A 21,669-nucleotide genomic window follows, 5' to 3' on the forward strand; every position below is an offset into this window, starting at 1 on the left:
GATTTATATGTTATGTGAATATAACTATGGACATCACAGAGAGGTAATTTGCTCTCTGGAATCATCTCTAACAGAGCTGTTAATCCGGAAATGTGTGTCCTGCAGTCAGCTGGCCTTCGGTAGAGCATTTGATTTGTCTGATTAAGCAGAAGTTAAACACAAGTATAAATGCTGCTGAACAGGCAGCTCCATTTTCTGGACCCCCCACATGCAGATCACATGGAGCCACCAAGCCCTGACTCGGCTCCTCTGAGATAAAAGAGAGAGAGCTATGGCTGCAGGTGTTTGCGGTCTGTGGTGGTGTGTGTGTGTGTGTGTGTGTGTGTGTGTGTGTGTGTGTGTGTGTGTGTGTGTTTGGGGGCTGGTGGTTGGGGCAGCCTCTCTCCTCCACCCAAGTCCAGAGTCTGACTGCCCAGGTGAGGGGAGCACAGCTGGTGCCGCAGCAGGAGGGCTGTGCTTGTTGACCCCTTCTTACTGTGGCCTGGAGAGAGAGGCACGACACTGGGAACAGTTTGGAGTCTGATGTGGGTAAGTGATTAAAGGACAAGGTTTTTTGAGCTGAACATCTAGAACTTTCTGTGTATGAAATATGTGTTTGGTACAAAACCTTGAGCAGGTGACCTGTGGGAAAACAAATATTCCTTGAAGGTGCAGAGGATGTTGAAGTTAGGGAGCACTGGGAGTAAATCCTTCCTTCCTTCCTTCCTTCCTTCCTTCCTTCCTTCCTTCCTTCCTTCCTTCCTTCCTTCCTTCCTTCCTTTCCTCCTTCCATCTATCCTTCCTTCCTTCCTTCCTTCCTTCCATCCATCCATCCTTCCTTCCATCCATCTTGCCTTCCATCCATCTTGCCTTCCATCCATCTTTCTTTCCATCGATCCTTTCTTCTATCCTTCCTTCCTTCCTTCCTTCCTTCCTTCCTTCCTTCCTTCCTTCCTTCCTTCCTTCCTTCCTTCCTTCCTTCCATTCCTCCTTCCATCTATCCTTCCTTCCTTCCTTCCATCCATCCATCCTTCCTTCCATCCATCTTGCCTTCCATCCATCTTGCCTTCCATCCATCTTTCTTTCCATCCATCCTTTCTTCTATCTTTCCTTCCTTCCTTCCTTCCTTCCTTCCTTCCTTCCTTCCTTCCTTCCTTCCTTCCTTCCTTCCTTCCTTCCTTCCATCCTTCCTTCCATCCATCTTGCCTTCCATCCATCTTGCCTTCCATCCATCTTTCTTTCCATCCATCCTTTCTTCTATCTTTCCTTCCTTCCTTCCTTCCTTCCTTCCTTCCTTCCTTCCTTCCTTCCTTCCTTCCTTCCTTCCTTCCATCTATCCTTCCTTCCTTCCTTCCATCCATCCATCCTTCCTTCCATCCATCTTGCCTTCCATCCATCTTGCCTTCCATCCATCTTTCTTTCCATCCATCCTTTCTTCTATCTTTCCTTCCTTCCTTCCTTCCTTCCTTCCTTCCTTCCTTCCTTCCTTCCAGCCTTCCTTCCATCCATCTTGCCTTCCATCCATCTTGCCTTCCATCCATCTTTCTTTCCATCCATCCTTTCTTCTATCTTTCCTTCCTTCCTTCCTTCCTTCCTTCCTTCCTTCCTTCCTTCCTTCCTTCCTTCCTTCCTTCCTTCCTTCCTTCCATTCCTCCTTCCATCTATCCTTCCTTCCTTCCTTCCATCCATCCATCCTTCCTTCCATCCATCTTGCCTTCCATCCATCTTGCCTTCCATCCATCTTTCTTTCCATCCATCCTTTCTTCTATCCTTCCTTCCTTCCTTCCTTCCTTCCTTCCTTCCTTCCTTCCTTCCTTCCTTCCATCCTTCCTTCCATCCATCTTGCCTTCCATCCATCTTGCCTTCCATCCATCTTTCTTTCCATCCATCCTTTCTTCTATCTTTCCTTCCTTCCTTCCTTCCTTCCTTCCTTCCTTCCTTCCTTCCTTCCATTCCTCCTTCCATCTATCCTTCCTTCCTTCCTTCCATCCATCCATCCTTCCTTCCATCCATCTTGCCTTCCATCCATCTTGCCTTCCATCCATCTTTCTTTCCATCCATCCTTTCTTCTATCTTTCCTTCCTTCCTTCCTTCCTTCCTTCCTTCCTTCCTTCCTTCCTTCCTTCCTTCCTTCCTTCCTTCCATCCTTCCTTCCATCCATCTTGCCTTCCATCCATCTTGCCTTCCATCCATCTTTCTTTCCATCCATCCTTTCTTCTATCTTTCCTCCCTTCCTTCCTTCCTTCCTTCCTTCCTTCCTTCCTTCCTTCCTTCCTTCCTTCCTTCCTTCCTTCCATCCTTCCTTCCATCCATCTTGCCTTCCATCCATCTTGCCTTCCATCCATCTTTCTTTCCATCCATCCTTTCTTCTATCTTTCCTTCCTTCCTTCCTTCCTTCCTTCCTTCCTTCCTTCCTTCCTTCCTTCCTTCCTTCCTTCCTTCCATCCTCCCATTCATCTTTCCTTCCATCCATCCATCCTTCCATTCTATTCTTTGTTCCATCTGTCCTTCCATTCTATCTATCCTTCCATCCTATCCATCCTTCCATCCATCCTTCCTTCCATCCATCTTGCCTTCCATCCATATTTCTTTCCATCCATCCTTCCATCCATCCTTCTATCCTTCCTTCCTTTCTTCCTTCCTCCCTCCTTCCCTTCCTCCCTCCCCTCCCTCCCTCCCTCCCTCCATCCATCCTCCTTCCATCCTTTCTTCCACCCATCTATCTATCCTTCCTTCCATCCTTTCATCCTTCCATCCTTCCATCCTTCCATCCTTCCATCCATCCATCCATCCATCCAATGTACTGAGTGCCAGGCATTGGGGATACAGCAGTGAGCGAAATAAAGTCTGCCTGCATGGAGCTTAGATTCTACTGAGGAAATCAAGTATCAGAAAAATAAACAAACATCATGTATCCAGAGATCAGGCTACACACAAGAGTAGTTTTATCAACCAAGTCAAAATGATTTCTGTATCCTTTTCTGTTGTTTACTTTTTATTTTAAAATAGATACACATGTAGACATGTCTTAGTGTGTCCTTAACATCATATCTTGGCTTTCTAGAAAATGGGCAGCTCCTGGCTCTCTAGCTAGCTCAGAAGTGTCCTTTTATTATTCTTCATGGAAATATCTCCATGTTTCACTGTGTCCTATATTCTCTGATTCAGAAGGCAAAAGAGTATGTGACATACTTTTCTGGTAACTCCAGGCTGTTGTCATGCTTGTTAAGGGCTGTGATCTAGGGATAGTCTCTGGGAGTTGGGCCACCATTTGCCCCACACTAAATGGTCCCCATGGCTATACTTTCTGGCCCTTGGGTCTGTCTTTATAGTTTCCTCTCTGCCCTGCTGGCAGGCTGCCCTCCTCGCTCTTGCTCTGTTACCCTTTCTTCATACCCAGAAACCTACAGCACTCACAGCAACAACCCAATGTCCGCTTATGTCTTTAAGAGGGAAGGCTAGTGAGCAAACTGACAAGCATCTGCATCATTTTACCTTGATGTTCCAAGAATGGTTGTCGGTAAAGTCTTGGGCTGTGAACCGAGGCACATCCATATTAAGAGTTGAGGGACTTCTCCTGGCCAAGAAAGCTGTGAAATTGGCACTGTGGATGGCTCAGGGGATGTTTTCTGGGAGGGAGCTGGTGAACAGGCGGCTCTGGAGGAGTAGAGGGTCTGCAGAACCTCAGGGCATCACCTGCTTGTGTCGTACTGTGGTCCCAGCACTGTCGAAGGGACCCGTTTCTGCTGTGATGGAGCCCCTAGCGAATGGCCCTCCCACTTTTCTGGGGCATTTAAACCTGTGCTGTCCAAGACAGTGGCCACTAGCCACAGGAGGTTTTTGAATACTTAAAATATGACTGGTGGCACTGAGGAGGTGAATTTTCAATATTTAAAAATTTTAATCAATTTAAATTTAATTTTAAAAACTAGAGTAGCCTGACAGCAAGGAAGAGAGAGAGAATTATAAAAAGCAGAGCAGATCCAGGGACTCAAAAAGTAATTAGAAAACTTCTAAGGATTTTTGGAACAACTTAGGGATGTAAATTTACTTTTTATAACTGTAAAATTTATAAGACCTAAATAGTGATCAAGTATTTCTGAGGAAAATCTAGCATCTGAATTGATATGTGCTGTCAGTATAAAATAACCACTAGAGTTCAAAGACATAATATTAAAACAAGAATGTAAAATGTCCCACTAGTGATTTTTAAAAATATTAATTACCTGTTGAAATCATATTTGGGGTATGTATAGTTAAATAAACTGTATTATTGAAATTAGTTTCACCTGATTCTGTTTACTTAAAATGTAGCCTCTAGAATACTAAAAATTATGTATGAGATTTGCTTTATAGTTCTATTGGACAGCACCTATCTAGACCCTTCTCTGACCCTTGTTCAGGTCTGAGTTGTTACATAATTTGATGGGGTTGAGCATACCGATTATTGGGCACTTATTTGTGTGCCAGACTCTGTGCCAAGACCTGTATGGCTTCAGTCCTCCCAAGGGTCATCAGAGGTAGACAGTACTATTTAAAATATAAGGACACTAAGACATTTATAAAATATAAAACTTTAAAAATATATGGATATTGAATCTCAGAGTGGTGAAGTAACTCGCTCAAGGTCACACAGCTAATATGGAGCGGAGCTGGAAGCCTAGAGTTTCATATGCCTGGCTTAGCCACTCGTCCTGGTCACTGTGCCACATTGCCCCATTCCAACCCTTTGAATTCAATGCCCATCTTGCAGCTCAGTATCCCAGAGCAGGATCTGTAAGTGACACAAGGACCATAAGAATCCGAAAATATGCCCTTGGGGTTTTCCTTGGGGGGCACTTTGGAGAGGAGGTGAGCCCTGGCATACCAGGTGTGCACTACCACCCTGCTCTGAGGGGTGACAGGGCACTGGAGGGCAGTCTTCAATTCTAGCAGCTTAACTGAAGACCACATCCCAGCTGCAGCCTTGTCCCGTTGGTGGCAGTGTTTTTACACTGTGAGCTGTCATCTTTATTTCACAGATGAACAAACAGAGTCTCAGGTGGGTGAGAGGACTTCTCCGAGATCACAGTCAGAGCTGGGGCTCTGGCTCCGAGTGGAGAGTTCTCTCCACTAACTGAATCTGGCTCCAAGCAGAGGTAAGGTGGAAGTTCACATAGGGCTTGTACTTTAGGGGAAGTCCCAGAATATCCCCTTCGTGGGGCCTGAAGTCATTGCCTGTCACAGTGCCAAAAATGCTCCCATTAGGACACTATTTCCTTTGGACAGGTCAACCTCTGAGTGAGTGGGTTTCTGAGAAGGTCCCCTTCTGAATGGGCAAAGGGCAGTGGTGATGTAGCAGGGTGGCAAGTGGGTGAGATGGGCTACTTAGGGTGGGAAAGGAGGCAGGAGGTGAGTGGGTCACCCCCCAACCCACGTTTGGCTTTCACTGTGCCATTCCTGAGGCTAGAGACCTCTTTCCTGGAGCCCCCTGATTTTCTTTGGATGCCTGAGAACAGATGGCTGCTAGGTCAGACTTCCTTGGAGAAAGCAGGTCCTGGGCTTGCCTGGATCTTATCTCTGGGCTCACGTTGCTTTTGGAGCCCTGGGCTGTGTCCTGACACTCCCATTCACTCCCGTGGGATTGGAGGTGGTTGTTTCACCTCCCCAGACCTCAGTGTCCTCACCTATCACACTGGGCTTTCCCTTGCAGGGCAAGGGTGAGCACAGAGCCGGTGAGACGCCCGGCGCCTGGCTACACAGTCACGTGGCTCCATGGCAAGAAGCACCCGTTGTTCTTTGGGACCCTCCCTATCTTCCCATGGGAAACGGGGGGGGGGGGGAGGAGATAAAGCTGCAGCCAGGAACAGGGGTCCCAAGCCTGAAAGGCAGGAAGCAGAGCCACGGAATTCTCTCTGGGTACCAGTCTCATGCCCAGTCCAGGTGTTTTAGTTTCCTCACATAAGATCTGGTGGCACCACCAGGATTACAGAGATTGCTTCTGCTGAGTGAGAGAGAAGAGACCCTCATGGGAAAGTGTATTCCTAGTGTTGCCTTCATGCAAAATTAGTTTCTCAAGGGGCTGGCTTGCTGTTCTAGACAGCTTTCTTGAAAGTATCAGGCAGGGGCCAAGGAGGGATTTTTTTTTTTTTTTTTTTTTTGGTCTACTCAAAGTCACTAAAGCAGCCTAGTCTCCCAGAAGGGATGACAAATTCTGGATTGTGTAAATACTTTCTGCCCAGGGCCGGTGCCCGAGGCCCAGAGCAGCCCACGCGGCGTCCCGGGACTCATAGCCGGCCCTATGGGAGAGGCAGATGCTGATGACCATCTGTGTCCAGTTGGTGCCGAGCACAGCTTCCGTCCTTCCCCTTTCTGCATGGTCACTGGGCATCAGAGGTCCTTTCCTGGCAACGACCAGGGGTCTGCTTAGGCAGAAGGCATATCCAGGCCCATTTGTGCCCCCCAACCCCTACCCCAGATTGCTGTTGCATCAAGTTAGGACCCATTTTGAGAATAAAACTGTACCCAGCAACTGAGCAGAGAGGCCGCTCCGCTTTCTGACCTGAGGTCCAGGTAAGGGAGAGGGTGGGCAGATGAGAGGGAATGGTGCTGAGCCTGTGGGCCCTTTAAGAAGCTGGCCTCCTGGATGGTCTGGAGATGGTAAGCCCAGGCAGCTCCCTGATTCTGCCCATGGTCACGGCGACAAGCAGTAAAGCCTGGCTCCTTCTGCCTTTGAACTGAGCGCTCTGTCTGTCTCCCGCCTGGGAGCCCTTTTCAGCTGTCAGTTCCCAGGGATTAGATGCATGTTTAGGCTGGATGAACTCATGAATGAAAATATTTTGCTTTGAGGTTTCAGCAGTGGAGCCCTTCATGGCAGGCCCCCCTTTCTCGCCTCTCCTTCACCTAGCACCTCCCACCAGGCCCACCCTAACGACTGGTGCTGGGGCTGGGGCCCTTCTCTTAGCACCCACGCTGCCCCGTGATAGTTTGGAAGGCTCACTGTGCTGTGATGAAACCAAACGAGCAACAGCCTCTGGGCCAGGTGAGCACTTTTTCCCTGATCCACAGTATCATCTTTAGCACAGGGGCAACCCCAGGCTCTTCCCTTGTGAGCAAAGGCACGCTGGGCGGGAGGACCTGACCCTGGGTTTGTGTATTCACCCAGCTTTGATTCTGCCCATGGGCTTTGAGGATAGTGGGTTAAGTGGTTGGAGAACTGAGTCAGTCCTGTCACCTTGGAAGTGTGGTATCATGGAAGAGGCAGAACATCAGTGTTCAAGTCTCAGCTCAGCCTCTTAGTTGTGTGACCTTGAGAAAGTCACGTAACTGTTTCATGTCCCCAGTTTACAGGTAAGGACACTGGCATTCCCAGTCTCCTTGCTGAGCTGCTCTGAGGGTTGTTACGTGTGAGGTGCCAACCTTTGTGCCGGGTGTTGGGTCAGCATTGCATCACTGTCCATTTCCTCCCTGTTGTTGGGCTTGGCTGGGCCAACACCTACTGCATGTCTGCTCTGCCCCACATTCATGGAATGAGGAAGACCCAGGGAAGTGCTTACGGGGCCTCAGTGTGATGGATGAAGTCATCAACTTCTAAGTGAATTCATGCTGCAATTAATAGACTAATGCTCTTGCTGGCTGGGTCACACCCATGGCCAGTTCCACCGTATCATCTTCATTGTCCCACGGCTTTGGGGCTCCCTGGAGCCTGTGGTCAGTGGCAGTTCTCCAGAGGGCAGTTGTCTGCTACTTCCTGCTGCAAGAGGTTGCTGGGGCCTTCTTGGAAAGGGCATAAGCTGGTGGCTGTTAGGACTCTGCTCTGGGGTGCAATGAGTTACATTGCTTGGTGAATAGATTCACTTGAGGATCAAAACGAGCCTTGGGCTGGTGACCTAGCTCCGCGGGGTGGGGAGTGGAAGTGCACGCATGAACCTAGGTGGATGCCAGTGCCAACTCCTGCGTGTGTGTTGTGTTTGGGGGTGGGGCTGGAAATACTACGGGGCTTGTCCCATCTTGACTCCTGATCAGTGACTCTATCACTGAATAATTGGTTTGCAAGTATTATTCTACATAAGTACAATATGTTAAACTTAAGAAAAACCGGAACAAATATATTTGAATAGAGGTAACCACTGTTAACATTTTGGAATCTTACAGGTTTTTTTTCTAACCAAACAGTAAGACCCCCCCTTTTTTTTGTAACAGAGACAGAGGGACAGATAGGGACAGACAGACAGGAAGGGAAAGAGATGAGAAGCTTCAATTCTTCGTTGCAGCTCTTTAGTCTCCTTAGTTATTAATTGATTGCTTTCTTATATGTGCCTTGACTGAGGGCTACAGCAGAGCGAGTGACCCCTTGCTCAAGCCAGCGACCTTGGGCTCAAGCCAGCAACCATGGGGTCATGTCTATGATCCCACACTCAAGCCAGATGAGCCCGTGCTCAAGCTGGCAATCTCGGGGTTTCAAACCTGGGTCCTCTGTATCCCAGTCTGAGGCTCTGTCCACTGCGCCACTGCCTGCTCAGGCAAGACCCATTTTTTCAAACTTGTTTTCACTTAGCAACATATCGTGGAGAATGTTGCATATATACCTCAATATGTCATGGTGGTCTTTCACATTCTATACCATTGTTGGTGAGGGCTGCACCGTGGCCCATGTGGGAATGTACTTGAGCTTTTGAAACCAGTCTCTTATATTGGATTATATAGATTATCTCTGAGTGTCAGCCTTCATCAACCATACTGTAATGGACATCCTTGTACAAGTGTCATTCATATAATTGTAGCACATATGCTTAGAAGTTGAATTTCTGAAAAAGTATGTTTTTTCAGGCTTCTGAGACCTTTTGCTAAGTTGCCTTTGCTTAGTTTAAATCTCTCCTCTGCTTTACTAGAGAAAAAATAAATATCTTGTTGTTTTAATTTGCGTATTTTAATTACTTGAGACAGTAAGTCTATTTTTTTTGGTAGACAGTGTGTCCGTAAAGTCATGATGCACTTTTGACTGGTCACAGGAAAGCAACAAAAGAGGGTAGAAATGTGAAATCTGCACCAAATAAAAGGAAAACCCTCCCAGTTTCTGTAGGATGATGTGGCAGCATGTGCGCATGCGCAGATGATGACGTAACACTGTGTATACAGCGGAGCAGCCCATAGCCATGCCAGTCGAGATGTGGACGGTACAGAGGAAAGTTCAGTGTGTTCTGTGGCTCACTAAATTCAAATCCGTGACTAAAGTGCAACGTGAATATTGGCGCGTTTATAACAAAGCGCCACCACATAGGAATAACATTACTGGGTGGGATAAGCAGTTGAAGGAAACCGGCAGTTTGGTGGAGAAACCCCATTCTGGTAGGCCATCAGTCAGTGATGAGTCTGTAGAGGCTATACAGGATAGCTACCTAAGGAGCCCTAAAAAATCTGTGCGTGAGCCCACATCGAACTGCACTGAATAGGTATGAAACTGGGAGAGTTTTCCTTTTATTTGGTGCAGATTTCACATTTCTATCGTCTTTTGTTGCTTTCCTGTGACTGGTCAAAAGTGTACCATGACTTTACGGACACACTATATTACTGGCCACTTATATTTATTATTGTCTGAATTAGCTGTCTACATAATTTTCTCATTTCTCATTAAATCCTTTCCTGTTGATAATTTATAAGAGCTCTTTATATATTAAGGATAATGTTTCATATATTTTTGAGTTTTGAATATTTCAATATTTACCATACTTACTCATCTACTTACTCATTCATTATTTATATATTCAGTAATTTAGAACTGCTTGAGAAATTGTGGACTTTATTGGGGATGGATGTGAGGTAGAGAATTAGCCCTTGCATGTCCCTTATGTCCAAGGAGCTCACAGTTCGTGGAGTAATCAAATCTGGTCCTAACCAGGTGGGTGAGGAAGATGGGGAAGGAAAGGTTAGTGTGGGCACATTAGAGCATAAGGGTGTCCTGGAGGTGGCACTGGGAATTGGGTTTTAAAGGTGTAGGCTTCAGGTGTGGGGTGGGGAGGGCACTCTAGGTGAGGCAGACAGCTGCAGCATGAAGGTGGGACTGAGAATAGCCTCATGATTGGACTAGGATTGTGACTGGCCAAACACAAATTTATTCACTGTGGAGGGAATAGCACCCCTGTTGAAGGAGAAGTAGGAATGAGATGGGAAGGGGAGTCTCCCCTTTTCTCTCTGGGTCCATGTAGGACTGAGCCAAGTGGAAGAAAAACTGTCCTTTCCCACTTCTGCATACATTCCCGGGATCTGGCTAGAAGTTTCTAGAGGAATTCCTACAGTGAAGGGGGCCAGTATGAGGTGTGCTCTCCTGGGTCAAAAGCCACTTTGGGTCCCTGTGAGGTCTATGAGTGTGCTGAGTCCATTTTAAAGATGAGGAATTGAGGTCCAAGAAGGCAAAGGGACCCAGTGTGAGGGCCTCAGGGCTGTGGCCTAGGAGAGGCTAAGGCATTTAGGGTGATGTGAGGTGCCCACTGGCCTTGGGCCTGCTCTAGTTTGCTGGGGCATGAAGGAAAGGACTGGGCTGGTTGTACGAAGAGCATGGTGACAACTGGCCATGCAGACAGGCTCACTCTGCAAAATCAGGGCAGGTAGCCCGGGACCTCCTCAAGGCGAAGGCCCCTCCCAGGGAGATCAGTCAGCTGCGGGTAAGCAGGGTGTCCAGGCTGGGCACACAGGCATCGTGGGGACTGTGACATGGAATCTGCAATGTGCACTGACTGTGGACAGCACTGCTGGAGGGCCCAGCAGGCACTGGAGGAGCAGGAGACAGTGGGCCTGGTCTCGTTCGGCCATAGTATAGTTAGGCTAGGAGATGGGATGGCCCCTTCAGTCCAGAGGTCAGGAAGTGGTGTCTGAGGACGTGGGGGTTGTGGGTTGTTCGTTCAGCTGGTGTTTATCAAGCTGGGGTGAAGAGGCTAAAGCAGCCTCTGCCCTAGGGGTCACAATCCTGTGAGGATGGCTGGCCCGATGGGGGTAGTGACCTGATGACCGCTCTGACCACAGACACAGAGCACGGTGGGGGCAGAGGAGGGTGGCATCAGAGAATGCTCCCAGAAGGAAACCACATCTGTGTTGAGGCCTAAAGGAGAAGTAGGGATTAGGCAGAAAAGGGAAAGGAGGCCATGTGTGAGGGCCCAGAGTGTCTGGTGGTGTGGTGGGATGTCAGAGGCTGGCTGGGGGTGGCCTCTGGCAGTCCTGGAAGGCTTCCTGGGGGAGGGGAGGATGCACAGGGGTGGCCCAGGGAACCAGGCAAGGTGGCACTGAAGAAGGGGGTATTGCCCTCCTATAGTGCTATTGGTGGTGTCATGGAGCTACCCTCCGCAGGTGGGTGTGGCAGATGGGGAGAGGAGAGCCTTCTCTACTCTGATTATATCAATACAATCCTGTTGTGTAATGAGTCTCTCAAAGGCTAGAAGAAACATTTCTCTGGATTCAAAAGTTGATGCTGTGACCTTTGCCCCCCACCCTTGCCAGGAGGGCCTGAGGGCTCTAGGGGAGGTGGAGCCAGAGGTGCCCTTGCAACCCCCCCTCCCGCCCCCTGGGAAACTTCAGCTCAGGGAGGAGCAGGTCCCTGCTTTTTGAAGGCCAACTCCCACTGTCTCCCTCCCTATCGCCTCCGGGTGGACAGCCAGACTTCTCACCCAGGCACGCAGGCCCTTTGAAGAAGGCCGACACTTGTGTTGCCAGCTGCATGCCCAACATCTCTGCCTATGGCTTCCCGCACACACAGGTCCACATCCTGCGCCTGTGGCTCTTTTTGCACACCCGTCTGACTGCCTCCCCTCCCATGCCATGGAAACTGATGCTCTCATCTTCACACTTTTGCCTGTCCTGCTTTCTCTACCAGATCTCTAACTCATTTATTTAAGGACTACTCATCCTTCCAGGTAGACAAAGACCACCTCCTCCCAGAAACCTCCCTAGCTTTCCTAGCCCTGTTAGGCAGAGCACAGCTATCTTGGCTGGTGGATGTCACCACCCCATTGTCACCCTTATAGTTGACCTGGCTCTGCCAGCACAGAACTACTAGACAAGGGGCTCATCCAGGCAGCCTGTTCCTCCCCCACGTGTCCTCTTTGGGGTTTGGCCCTTGCCCACTGTGAGGGCTCCGGACTCTGTTTGCTGAGACGAGGGAGGTGGGGTCAGGAGGCAGTATTTCCTCAAGTACTCGCAGCTGCTGCTTAGTGGGCACCTGCCCACCCCCTGTTCTAGAGTAAAGTGCTTGTGGAGTAAGAGCCAGGGGCAGTGGGAAGTGGTTTGGAGTGTAGGCTTGGGCGAGGCCCCTCTCCGCTCTTGCTTGCTCGGTAATCTTGGGCAAGTTATTTAACCTTTCAGAACCTTGGTTTCCTCATCTGTCTAATGGGGACAAAAATATGCTTCAGGGGTGCAGTGAGCATTCAGAGGTAACGGTATGTAACTCTCACAGCCCCAAGACCCAGTTCTCTACATAGTCATCCAGGTAGAAATAATGAGAAAGCTGTCCCTTTATTGTCCTTTAAAGGAAAATTGACAGTTGGGAGTCCCTGTCCTGTCCCCAGCAGAACACGCGAGCCCCTGTAACCTGCTATAGTTCCCTCCCACACCCAGCCTTGCCTCTCTCCTTGCCCCTCCTGCCCAGCTCTCTGTGACGTAGACGGGCCCACCCTCCATGTCAGCCTTCTCCAGTCTCATCCTTCCTCTGTGCTGGTTCTGTGTCACGAAGGGGCCAGCACAGGCTGGCAGAAGTAGAAGTCTCAAAGCGGATGGAGTGGGGCACTGCCATGGGGACGGCTGAGCTATCTCAGATGCTCCAGGTCCTGGCCCATCGTTAATGCTCAGTGGAAGTAAGGCTTGATTTCAAGAAATGTTCATGGAGTACCTATTATATGCCAGGCACCACATTTGATTTTAATCTCTAAGAAACTGAGGGAGGTGGTGTTAGCGCCACTGGACAGGATGAGACAACTGAAGCTCAGAGCACGCACACTGACCCAGGCTGTCACCGCCATGGATGATGGTTAGGTGTCAGCTGGGTGCCAGGCTGAATGGGGGGCTCTGCAGGGTAGGGGAACCCCTTGAAGTCCTACCCTCTCTCCTGGGTGACCATTTGGATGAGCAGAGAACAGGGTGGAGGCAGGTGATGGGCAGATCCTAAATGTGCAGGATTAAATATTTACATTAGGCAAAGATGAGGGTTAAGTGCCCCAGGGGCAGGCAAGGGAGGAAACTGCTGCTGGGCCAACCCCATACAGCTACTAGAGAGCTGGAGGGGTGGGACCACCTTTGGGGGCTAAGAGGAACCAGTGAGAGGCCAGGGCCAGAGTGGGAGTCGGGGGCTGCATCTCTGGTGAGATGTGTGTATGTGGGGGGGGGGGAGAAGGAATGTGGGAGTCACATAGTTTTGTGTAATTAGGTCGGCTCCTCTGCAGCGGCTGCAATTAGCTACAGCCAGGAGACAGGACTTCCTGCAGCCAAGGTCACTTCTGCACCTGGGGCGGCTTACCTGGGCTCCTGCTGTCCCAGACTGGGGGCCCTATGTAGTTTCCGGCAGAGAAAGCTAGGAGGCAGGTGGGGCTGTTGGGACTCCAGGGTCATGACAGGCTCCCACCTCACAGCAGGAGGAGAGAATGGTCCAGGCCCTCCTCCTGCCACTCAGCCCTATTTATATCTTCTCTGAGGCCCAGCTGGAAGGGGCTGCTGCTTCCTCTCGTCACCTTTCAGGGGACTGTTTTTGAGCTTTTCTCACTCTTGCTGCCCATGAGTAACACTGTCAGTGTCCTGGAGGTAATCAGCACCCATTACTAGTCAGTGAATGCTGTGAATGCCTTGTATGCCTCGTATGCCTCCTTCCATGGGAAGCTCAGTGGCAGGATTAGTTTGAGAATTTGGCTTTTTCTTTTGAGGAGCCCAGCCTATCCTGCCTTAGTAAAAAATATTAAAAATGGGATGATGAATGCTGTCACTTTTTCTTTCTTTTTTTTCTCCTTAAAGTGAGAAGCAGGGAGGCAGAGAGACAGACTCCCACATGTGTCCCAACCAGGATCCACCTGGCAAACCCCTATGGGGGATGCTTTGCCCATCTGGGGCCATTGCTCTGTTGCTCAGCAACCAAGCTATTTTAGTGCTTGAGGACGAGGCCATGGAGCCATCCTCAGCACCCAGGGCCAACTTGCTCCAACAAAACCATGGCTGCTATAGGGGGAAAGAGAGAGAGGGAGAGAGAAGGAAGAGGGGGTGGGATGGAGAGGCAGATGGATGCTTCTCCTGTGTGCCCTGACCAGGAATCAAACCTGGGACATCCATATGCTGGGTTGATGCTCTACCACTGAACCAACCTGCCAGGGCCTGTTTTGTTTTTTAAATTGGATTTATTGTGGTGATGCTGGTCAAAGTTATACAGGTTTCAGGTGCACAATTCCACAACACATCATCTGTACACTGTATTATGTGTTCACTCACCCCTGCCCCCAAGTCAGGTCTCCATCCATCACCATTTATCTCCCCTCCACCCTCCTCCACTTCCTCCCCCCACCCCACCACATTGTTTCTTTTTAGTATCCAGGGAGTATTACTTTGTTATTGTTGCTGACAGAATCAGGTGAATAGTCTCTATCTTTGTGTTCTTTACCAGCCCCGCCTGTATTTCTTTCTAAAATTGTGAGAGAGTAGATGTGAATTGAAAACTTGGAGGCAGGAGAGCAATTATTTCCATTTTGCTCTGCAGACAGGAAAAGCGGGACATTGGATAAGTGAGGTGTTTGCCCAGGGCCACATGAGAAAGCTGACAGTGACCCAGGGCCACCTATCTGCCAACTGCTCTTACATCTCAGCTGGGGTGGAATGGAGGGTTAGAATTGGCACTCAGGCTGGGGCAGAGAAGCTGAGTTGCCTGGTGGCTGTTACGTGGTAGGGGAAGTCACTGTGTTGTCCACTGCAGTCCCCAGAAAGGTAGCATTGCTCTGCAGTAGTCTGGAGCTCAGTCGTGGAAGGTTTAAGGGTCCAGCTTGGGGACAGGTAGCTGCCCTCCAAGGCCACTTGTCTCAAGACTGGACGGAGTACCTGGCTCCTCCCTCCTCACTGTGCACCCCCGAGCTGTAAATGGTCTAAAAGTCCTTGGAGCTGGACCCTCGTGCAGGCCTTCGCCTGGAGGAGTGCGGGGCAGTGAAGGTGCTGGCTGCTCTCTGCGACAGCGCCCGCTCCCTGGGGGTGAGGCCTGACCCCACCCCTGCTTCACAGGGCACAGGAGGGCTAGACGAGGCTCCGTGTGGTAAGTGGGAATTCCTTAGTATGTGCCTGTCTCCCAGTGATGTTCAATGGTGTTAGCGGTCATTATTACAATTTTGAACACTATTGCCAAAGACAAAGATGGCTCTCTGAGGTGACAGGCCTGGCCTGGTCTGGGGAGACACTGCGCATGAGTGGCAGCTGACAACGGCCTCCGGCCCCACCTCTCCTGCACGCTTGCGCCCCCTCAGAGGCCCACGTGGCCTCCAGTAGAAATGAAACTCCAGTGAATTCTCATTCTCCGCAGCGGTTATGTTCTAGAAAGTCTCCGCCAACAATGAATTAGCAAATACTGAACTACAGCTCCTGGGGAAATACAGGGTTTGGTGCCTGTGGGCCTCTGGTCACAACGTAGTCATCAACGGATTATATAAATTTGTCTGTGAGTCTCTTCTAAAAGATGTCTTCTTTTTAATGTACATATATGCATATAATATATAAAATATGTACTATATAATATGTATACATGCATATTATGTATTATATGCATACATATATGTATGATTAAGTATATATATATTTGATTCATTAACCTCAAAAGCACAGTTAACATGTAACAACACTGTATCTAACAGGTCTATTTTCTCTGGTGGGTGCATGGCAGCCTTATTGCACTTAAGAACACTAGACAGTGTTTCAGCATTGCACTAGGAGGCATTTTAAGCAGCAAAATCACCAACAAAAAGCACGGACGTGAAGAATGTGGCACCGCTTAGACAGTGGATAGAGCGCTTGTTTGCTGTGCGGGAGCTGGAACAGGAAGGCAGAATGTCGCTTTGTTTGACCTCAGCTGGGAAGGGCATGGCAGGAGACTCACATTTTTCCCTGTTCTGTGCGTGTCCACATGTGACCATGAAAGTGAGTTTTGACTTGTGGGGTTGCTAATAAATTTTAGGAGGTAGGCGAATTGCATATATGGAATCTGTGAATAATGAGGATTGGGGTGTATGTAGCTGATCCAAGCTTCTGGTCTGGCCCAGCCCAGCTGTCAGGGGCTGCTTGAAATTGGGAGGTGGCAGCAGGGCCCTGGAGCCACAGGGAACATGGAGAGAAGGGCAGTCCCCAGATGACCCCAGGAGCAGCTGCTGGCCTGGCCCTGAGCAGACGGAGGCCTTGGGCTGAGCTGTAGGGTTTTGTCCCTGGCATCCTGATGGGTCCTCCATGCACTGCACTTTAGCTGTTTACAGCGATGTGTTTATGTGGACGGGTGGGCTATATTTATTTTTATTTTTGGACATATTTTGAACATATAAGTGAGAAGAAACTTATCTTTGCAGGATTTTCACTTTTTATTCACCTTCTGTATCCTATACCCGTAGGTCCCGCAGAGATGAAAATCTCACTGGAGGTGGTTGTATGTTTGGTTGGGAGCCCGAACATCTGTGTAGATGGAAGGGAGGAAGGGTGTGAATAAGAATCCTAAGTAGGGAATTCCCCAGGCTTGGCTCAAGGGGGAGAGTGAGGGAGGGTGGAGAATAGGGCTAGAAAGGAGCAGCCCCCCACCCCCATCTCCTAGGCTTCTCTGAAGACTTATCTGCTGAGTTTGAGATCATGGAGGGTCCCTGGACTCCACTGACCTCAGATTCAGGTGGTGAGGCCCAAAGAAGGGCCAGTCACTGCATAGCAGAGCTGGGGCTAGAGTCCAGGCCTCCAGACCAGGGGTCCCCAAACTTTTTACACAGGGGGCCAGTTCACTGTCCCTCAGACCATTGGAGGGCCGGACTATAAAAAAAACTATGAACAAATCCCTATGCACGCTGCATATATCTTATTTTAAAGTAAAAAAAAAAAAAAAAAAAAAAAAAAACCCGGAACAAATACAATATTTAAAATAAAGAACAAGTAAATTTAAATCAACAAACTGACCAGTATTTCAATGGGAACTATGGGCCTGCTTTTGGCTAATGAAATGGTCAATGTCTGGTTCCATATTTGTCACTGCTAGCCGTAACAAGTGATACGACGCACTTCCAGAGTCCTGACGCATGCATCCCGCGTCACTGGAAGTAGTACTGTACATGAGCGACACTGTGCTTTGCGGCACCGCCACATACAGTACTCCAGAAGCAGAGGATGCATCTGCTCACTGACCACCAATGAAAGAGGTGCCCCTTCCGGAAGTGCGGCAGGGCCGGATAAATGGCCTCAGGGGGCCGCATGCGGCCTGCGGGCTATAGTTTGGGGCCCCTGCTCTAGACCCTCAGCCCAGTGCTCTCTCCACATCAGCACAGTGTCTGCATGTGGTAAATGACTTCCTTCTCTTGTCAAGGACCGCCTTGAGTTCTGTGGAGAGAGAGGTTAGGAACTTGGGTTTTGAAGTCAACATTAGAATATAGGCTTATCACTCATACTGGCTGTGTAATGTGGGCAAGTAACTTAACCTCTGTGCCTCAGTATGTTCATTTTAAAGTGGGGATGACAGTATCTATTATTTAAGATTGCATTGAGGATTTAATTCATTAATTTTATAAGACATATAGACTAGCACCTGGCACAAAATTAGAGCTCTGTATGTTTGTTAAATTACTGTGTGATTTGGGGCAAATTACCCTTACTAAGCCTCAATTTTATCATCTGAAAAATGGAAATAGATAATACCAAGTTTTCTTATGTTGACTCAGCACGATTAGTAATGAGTTCCAAGATGCTTACTGCTGAGTAAGCTTTTAAAAACTGTCAAATAGTTTTTATTATTGGTGGTATAATTACTTGGTAACCTTCTTCCAGCTCAACTGTCAGTCTCCTGACCTGATTCAGATGAGAGAACAGAAAAGATGGGCCAGGAGGACGGGAGATGACAGGGTTGTGAAGTCTCCATGCAGACAGGGCCAGAGCTGGCCTCCAGTCCTCCTGCTGGCAAAGATCTTGAGACTAGCTGGGTGGACCGTCCTGGGAATGAGCGGGGAGCTGTTGACTGTCCTCTGAGCTGCACCCGCAGGGCCTCTGAGAACCTGCACTGATCAGCAGTGGCTCCTTGGTTGAGTCTTCGGCCTGGGCATTTGTTTCTTGAGGGTGGCCCCTCCACCTGCCCAGGTGTCTGGGCAAACATCTGGCCAAGGGTACTGCCCAGAAGTGTCACTGCCATTTTGGGGGAAGCGGGTGCATGCACAAAACTCCCTTCTGAAGTTCCCCTGGAAAGCACAGGGTGCACTTCACAGGAAGCGTCAGCACAATTTTCTAATCAAGTTGAAGTCTGTGGCCCGTAGTTAGAAACAATAAATGAAACGCAATTTGAGCCAGCACTTTGCCTGCGTCTCTGTTTCTGGAAGTGGGTGTGGGTGAGAAGCTGGTCTTTCTGAGGGAAGAACTTGACCCCCGACCCTGACCATTTAGCCCCCAGCCCCAATATCAGCTTGCAGGGCGGGAACCTACGACTTGATTTTGGGTAATCATTCCAAATCCTGATTTTGATCTGTCGGGTCAAAGTCCACGCTTCTCTGTAAATCAATGCACACTATTTAGCCGACTCTTTGTTTTTTCTCCTTCCAGCTCCTTCTACCTACCATGCTTAGAGTTTAGTCTTGAGATCATTGTTTAACCAATATTAAACCATTCACGTAGTTTAAGTGTTTACTTATGTGCTTTGAATCATAGCTTGCAGTAAGAACAAGTGATGCCCCTAATCTGCCTTCACTACACTCTCCAATACCCTAATTATGTAATTTAGAAAAGAACATTTCCTGACAGCAGTTTCTCAGTGCACGGCAACAAATGCCGACTGGGGACAGGACCAAACAACCTGGTAATAGCTAGCACATGGAGCCTGCTGCCTCGGTCCAGGCAGCCCTGGCTTTGGGCGGACGCCCGTCCATTTGGGTTAAGGCTTTCAAATGATGGCATATTAGTGCCAGTAGAAGCAATCCTACATGAAAAGAGCTGTAGCTAATAGCCCATCTCCAGTCGCTCTTAGTTTGCAGAATAGGTCGTCATTGCAAATTGTTACTGACTCAGACTGTCAGGAACAGATATCTCACCCAGCCGTGAGACTGACGCGGCCAAAGACGTGTCCAACAGGCCAAGGTTTAGACCAAGCTGTTCTTCACATCCTGGCCAATGCCACATCTTATGCTGCAGAGGCTGGGCCTGAGTGTTCCTAATATTTTCTTATTGTTTTTTGGGGGGATAGTTTAGAGACAAACATGCCAACTCAATCAAGCTAAGCGGTGTTTGAAGGGTGCTGGGTGTCAAGTTGTGTGGTTGGTGGAATCCAGGGACTCAGGGTATATCTACACTGTCGTAGAGTCTGGTCAATGTGGCTAGTTGGGACAGGAGGGGTCATAAATTCCTTTCTTCTTCCCAGCCTGCCAGTGTCAATGACTGAGCATCCCAAGGCCCCTGCCCCTTGTGACATGAGTCCAGCATGGCCTTCTCTGGCCACATGAGGCCCAAATGCTCACTGACCCAGCTGCTTCTATAACAGAAATGGGAAACTACCCTTTCTGCTCCCCTATCCCCATGGAGACCTTGGTCCAATAATATTCCGTTGCCATAGAAGCCTGATGGATGCCTTGGGAGCTCACCTGTTTCAGCATGTGGAGGCATTAGTGTACTGTGGGTCCTGGGGTGGAGTCCATAAGCTGTGGGCCAGCCCTGCCACGTGGTCATCCCGCTGCCTGAGGCCTGCGCTCTTGAAGGTCCCAGGGGACGGCTAGGGGGTGACTGAGGAGCAAACTGAGTTGCAGAAATTTTAATTTGGCTGTGAGTCCCAAACCATGTATTAGCCTTTCAAGAAGCACCAGTTGCTATGGTGATGGAAGCAGTGCCAATTGCAAGAGTTGTTTTTGTGGTTAGGGTGCTGGCCTTAGACAAAGAGATCGAGGCTGAGCTGACAGCCTCAGTTCTCCTCCCTTCCGAGGATTGGATGTTGTCAAGATCTGACCTCAGGAGGAGGGGTCATAGCCTCCTAAACTGGCTGTTTTGACCTCACATTATTTTGGGGGTCCAATGGCTTGGTCAGAAAGGAGCAATGGCCTGCTGTTCCCAGTAAGAACTCACAGGTGGGCTTACCAGTGGAGGAGGGGCTTCACAGTTAGGGCAGCAACTAATAATTTAGAATTCCTCTTTCGTGGGGCAAACTCACGATACAGTGTTCTTATGGAATCTTCTGCCACCCAGAGCCTGGCCATGGGCCCATTGGAGTCTGCTCCTTCATGCCACGTTTTGGTTTGGGTCTCAAATATTAGCTCCTCCAAAAATTTTCCTAAGTGACAGAATGGAGGCCTTTTCTGTAGCTAGGTGCTTGTGTAGCTCGTTAACTCTCCAAGTGTTTTACAAATATTTATCCACCTTAGGTCATTTGCAATCCTAACCCCTGTCATCCCACCTCAAGGTTGTCCCCCTTCAGCCCGGTTGCCCAAAATGAAGTCAGAAGCCTTGGCCTGGGAGTTCCACACTGGCGGATTTTGAAAAGCGGGCCGAATGGTTTGTTTATTTCTCTGGTCTGTCCTTCTTCGAGTTCCAGAATGTGTTAGGACTTCCCAGTCCAGACATGCAAAGCCCTTTGCCCTCCCCACCAGAGGTGAGAGTATTTTACTTATGAATTCATCTTAGATCACTTCTAAAATCACTTCAAATCAAATTAATACTCCCTCTCTGAGATTTTGTCAAAGCATCAAAATAAAGAGGGCATGAGCTCAGAGTGAGGTGTTTGAAGACAGGTAACCGGTTCCCTTCGACTCTTTCCCGGCTGCCCTGGACGAGGGGAGAAGCCCATGGTGTTTTGCTTTCCGAGATCCCTGAAGTGCATCTGTTTCCTGGTAAAGAGGCAGGTCCCTGGGATCCAGAGGCCTAGGTCCTTTTCCAGGGGAACTGTGCTGAATGTCAGCGGTGTTTTCCTCAAGACTCACCCAGATGATTCCTGGGCTTCTGCCCCTCCCGTTTCCCCCGGCAACCCACCGCCCTGAGTTGCATCAGGGTTGCTGGCCTCAAAGTGCCCGAACCTGAATTTGCCTCGGCCCCTCGTCTCAGAACTTCTGACTAATGAAGGCTGACCCCTGGTGAATTGTCAGAAGCCAGGCTTGCCTGCACTAAGACTGTTCTGCTGATAAGATAGGCTTTTGTGTATAGCAGGCAGGAGGGTAACAGCTTCAATATAGTCTATATCAAGGTGTTACTAATCCTTTGGCTAATGTTTGCCAAATAAATAGCCTCATTAGGAAGGGCTATAAAAGTCTGATAAGATTCTACTAATTATCCCCAAAGCACAAATACTTGGGGTTTCAGTTTAGCATAATAGCAGAAGTTGAGAAAAGACAGGAGAACAAGTTAGTGTGAATATTTTTAAACAATGGCTTCCACCTTCCTCAATCCTAAAGCAGCCACATCGAGCATTCCATGTTTTGCTCCTGCAGAAGCAACAAATTGGGGAGCAGAAGGAAAAAAAAAGGACAATGACACATTTTAGGTTACTATTTCACCTTTACAAATCAATAT

General features: G+C 48.9%; 1 long non-coding RNA gene across 2 annotated transcripts in view; it reads left to right on the forward strand.

Moving 5' to 3' along the window:
• The first annotated feature begins 356 nt into the window (after nt 1–356).
• Nucleotides 357–21,669, forward strand: part of LOC136377319 (uncharacterized) — a 148,513-nt gene continuing 127,200 nt past the window's right edge. For both annotated transcript variants that reach the window (XR_010746280.1, XR_010746281.1), the window contains exon 1: nt 357–528. This is a non-coding gene — a long non-coding RNA (uncharacterized lncRNA). The remainder of the gene's footprint in view (nt 529–21,669) is intronic.

Source organism: Saccopteryx leptura, chromosome 6 (genome assembly GCF_036850995.1).
Source record: "Saccopteryx leptura isolate mSacLep1 chromosome 6, mSacLep1_pri_phased_curated, whole genome shotgun sequence".
NCBI classification, from domain to species: domain Eukaryota; kingdom Metazoa; phylum Chordata; class Mammalia; order Chiroptera; family Emballonuridae; genus Saccopteryx; species Saccopteryx leptura.